Source organism: Grammomys surdaster, unplaced genomic scaffold (genome assembly GCF_004785775.1).
Source record: "Grammomys surdaster isolate TR1022 unplaced genomic scaffold, NIH_TR_1.0 63, whole genome shotgun sequence".
Lineage (NCBI taxonomy): Eukaryota > Metazoa > Chordata > Mammalia > Rodentia > Muridae > Grammomys > Grammomys surdaster.
The window spans coordinates 14,078,960-14,083,398 of record NW_021604565.1 but is presented as its reverse complement, the minus strand read 5'-3'; the positions used below and the strand labels follow the sequence as shown (position 1 = coordinate 14,083,398).

The 4,439-nt window shown below is 45.6% G+C and overlaps 1 pseudogene; it reads right to left on the bottom strand.

Annotated features, from left to right (window-relative positions):
* Nucleotides 1-800: 800 nt before the first annotated feature.
* LOC114620912 lies at nucleotides 801-1,402 on the bottom strand (annotated as a pseudogene).
* Nucleotides 1,403-4,439: the final 3,037 nt, after the last annotated feature.

The following is a 4,439-nucleotide window of genomic DNA, read 5'->3' as shown; positions in this document are numbered from 1 at the left end:
TCTCAGCTCCTTCTCCAGCACCAAGCCTATGTGCCAGCATGCCCTCTGTGGACTAAACCTCTGGAATTGTAAGTCGGCTCCAATCAACTTCCTTCATAAGAGTTGCCTTGGTCATGGTGTCCCTTTACAGCCACAAAACAGTGACGAAGACAGGGACTTCTTAGGAATTCTGAAAAAAAAAAAATTTATATGAAACATTTTATCCTTTCATTTTTCAAAAATGGCTACTATTAATTTAAAAATAAAAACATTTTGTTTATTAAGTAAAAAAAAAAACTACAAAAGTTTTTTTGTCTTGTTTTTGTTGTTTGTTTCTTTGTTTAAGATGAAAAGAAGCTGAGCTGGAGCGTTAGCAACAATGCGTGATGGTTCATTTCTGTAGCCCAAAACTTGTGAGATAGAGGTAAGAAGATTGGGCTGGAGAGATGGCTCAGCAGTTAAGAGCACTGACTTCTCTCCCAGTGGTTCAATTCCCAGCAACCACATGGTGGCTCACAACTGTCTGTAATGGGAAACCAATACCCTCTTCTGGTGTGTCTGAAGACAGCTGCAGGGTATTCATATATACATAAAACCAATAAGTAAATCTTTTTTTTTTCCAGTTTTTCAAGACAGGGTTTCTCTGTGTAGCACTGGCTGTCCTGGAACTCACTCGGTAGACCAAGCTGGCCTTGAACTCAGAAATCCACCTGCCTCTGCCTCCCAAGTGCTGGGATTAAAGGCGTGCGCCACCACCGCCCGGTAAGTAAATCTTTTTTTGACTGTCCTAAATTGTTTATTGGATATGCATTTTATAACTATCACGCGTATTGGTGGTAATGGTGGAGCTGGAGGGTATTGCGCCTTCTCCAGGCTGCACAGTGAGAACCACCAATAGTATGGTGGAACTTGTGTCTGTTTCGGACAGCAGATGTCAGCCCATGCAGCAATCTGTGCCTCTGGACTGGTTTGGTGACCCACTGCGTGTCAGGATTTCTTCCGATAGCTTTATGGAATGAATCAATGAAGATAGCCTCAAAAAATTTATACGTGGAATCTTCACCAACCCAGTAGGAATTCAGGGCTCTCAGAGCCCCACAATGGCACACAGGTCTCTCCTCAGCAACAGACTGAAGGTGTTGGGCAAATTTCAGCTGGTTAACATCATGGTGGACAGGCTTACCATAAGTTGCATCCTTAGGAACCAGGTGTTTGCGACCACCATGGTGGGCATGAATCCTGTAAATGACATAACCTTGCTTAGCCTTGCATCTGTCTTCGAGCTTTATTAGGCCCGGTAGGGCGGGGAGCCCTGTGCAGCGCAGAGCTGGTGATATCGCCCACAGGCGACCCTCAGAAGAAAGCGCATCACGTCGGACTGCTTCTTCCTCCATAGCTCCTGGATGTATTTGTATGCACCCATCTCTGCTCACCTGATGGCTGCTGCCAGAGGATAGGCTAAATAAATCTTTTAATAAAGCTTTTTTATTCATGCATATGTGTGGGTGTATCTGTGCGAGTGTGTGGCATGAGTTTTGGCCTCCATAGAGGCCAGAAGAGGGTGTTGGATGCCCTGGAGGCACCCAGCATGGTGACTGGAAACCAAAGGGACATCCTATAAAGTGCAGCAACTGCTCCTAACCACTGAGCTGCTGCTCCAGGCCTGCATTTTCAGAGATTGACAGCACTCAAGAATGAAGATGCTCAAACCAAGCCATATGATGACAAGTTTAAGGAACAGGCCACATGTTATCCAAGATGGTGTTAAAGAGGGGCTGTTACCCATCCTGCCCTTGGAAGAGCTCTGGTGGCCCATGGGAGTTTCTACACAGACTGTCTTTCTTCTAGATGCCATGGTGGGTCTAAACACGAGCGAGAATTCACTTAAGTTGTTCCCAAATAGTGAGGTACCCACATGGTGGGACACCACTGCCCAGGGAAGGATACATTCTTAAATACCGAGTATTGCCTTTGAAATACATTTTCCACCATTTTATTCTACTGTTTTGTTCTGCTTTACTATGTCTTGTTACATGATAAGCTCTTGCTACTCGGCTCAGGCTGGCCTTGAACTCACAATCTTCCTACTTCTTCTTCTTTTTTTAGATTTATTTATTTTATGTATGTGAGTACATGGTCACTGTCTTCAGACACACCAGAAGAGGGCATTGGATCCCATTACAGATGGTTGTAAGTCACCATGTGGTTGCTGGGAATTGAACTCAGGACCTCTGGAAGAGCACTCAGTGCTCTTAACCGCTGAGCCATCTCTCCAGCCCAATCTTCTTACCTCTATCTCACAAGTTTTGGGCTACAGAAATGAACCATCACACATTGTTTCATTCCATTTTAAAAAGAATCTCAGCTGGGTGGATGTGGCACACCTTTAATCCCAGTGCTCAGGAAGCAGAGGCAGTCGGATCTCTGAGTTCAAGACCAGCATGCTCTATAGAGCGAGTTCCAGGATAACCAGGGTTACACAAAGAAACTCTATCTTGACAAACCTAAAAAACAAACAAATAAAAAGAGAATATCCAATAGTTACATTACTACCTCTACTTCCTTACAAAGTAAGAAGAAGAAGAAGAAGACCCCCTATTTACCCACAGAAATTGCCCTTCAGAGAGGCAGACAGGACTGACTTGAAGCACCTGTCTCCTAGTGGGTTCTGTGAAATTCCTGAGACAGCACTAAAGCAGGCTTGCTTTCCAGATGAACACAAAGTGGGAGGAAGAAGCTCGCGCTGTGGGGGTGGACAGAGCAGACAAGCGAAGGGGTTAAACAGAACTGGGTGGGGACAGAAAGCCGGTGGAGGGAGAACCAGCCAGGATCTAAAGACAGCTAAGAGCAGGCCCTTCCACCCAGGAGTCAGTCTCTTTGCAAGTGGATCAGGAACGTGGAGACCCAGCAGAAGCAAGTGCTGGGCTAGGTAGTCAGGGGAGTATAACAGTGGAGATCTTTCTCCAGAGCTTAAAGCCTTGGGTTCCTCTACTGCCAGCCACAACCCTGGTTTGAATACCTAACAAATTCTTACCTGCTACATTGTCATGGCTTCCGACCAAAGTGTCTTTCTGAGGTAAGAGTTGGAAGCCACAGCCACACCTACAACAGGGGAAGGTGAGGTATCTTGGACACAGTGTTCCCTGGGAAGTTTGAAAGCCTGCCTAGAGGACTGCCTGTAACTTGTTGTAGAATCACGTGACATTCCTCCCAGGGCCGGGTTAAGCTGCTCCGATTTGTTCTGGAATATTCCTTTGACAGTGTCTCAGATAAAGTCTTTGTCACACGTCTCTCATGGTGGAACTAGTGGCAGGTAGATGAATTATCCACGGATGGCCACGGAGTGGGCTCGAGAGTTCAGGCCCAGTTTGGGTCTGGTGCCCAGTTCCAATCTGAGGATTAGTGCTTGATTCCCCACAGAGGTGGGGCAAAGCCTGTGCTAGCTAGCTGCAAAGGTCCCAGATACAAATCTTCAAGGTGGGGGTGGTACGAAGAAGAAAAACACCAGCGGAAAAACTCAACGGAAAACCTTACCTTAAATCATTATCCCACTCTGTGAATTTTGAAGACTTAATGGGGGCATTTTAAATAAAAACAGGAACGTACTAAGCTGAGGCTATCTGGGACCAGTTCAAATTGGGCAATGAGAAACCTAAAGTGCCCTTTCAGGATATTATTCACCCTATAAAAACAGAATGTATTTGTTCACGGTAAACATGTCAGAACAGCAGCCGTGGAGAGCAAGTGTTGACTGGTCCCTATCCAATCTGCCAACTCTCAGATAAAGCCTGGGATCTGATAGGTGACACACTCCTGTAACATTCACAGTGGGGGGCTTTTCTCATCAATCATTTCAGCACCAAACATGAGAGTCTATCAATAAACGTTCAAGACAAGTGGGGTTCCCCGACACCCGGTTGATCCAGAGTTGGGGAGGCTCCATTTGACAGCAACACTAAAGCCACTGTGATATCTGATCTGTACCATAGAAGTGAACAGCCCCAGGGCCAAGGGACAGAGTGACCATATTAAGGCTGGGTGTGGTGGCGCACGCCTTTAATCCCAGCACTTGGGAGGCAGAGGCAGGTGGATCTCTGAGTTCAAGGCCAGCCCTGGTCTACATAATGAGGACAGCCAGGGCTACACAGTGAGACCTTGTCTCAAAGCTGAAGTTACTGTTTGTGGGGCCTGGGAGCTAAACCTGGATCTTCCACAAGAGCAGTAAGTGTTCTCAGCTGCTCAGCCATCTCTCCAGCCCCCTGATTTTTTTCTCTCAATTAACTCACTTCTTTTACCTGAACCGACTATCTTTGAATAAAATTATTAGTTTTTCCTGAGTGAATTTTAACCATGAATTTATAGCTTAAAGGGGCCCACTTTTCTAAAATTAATGGAAATACATAAATATTAAGAACATTGGCCTTAAAAAAAAGAGAGCTGAGTAGATTTTGTGTAGTCCT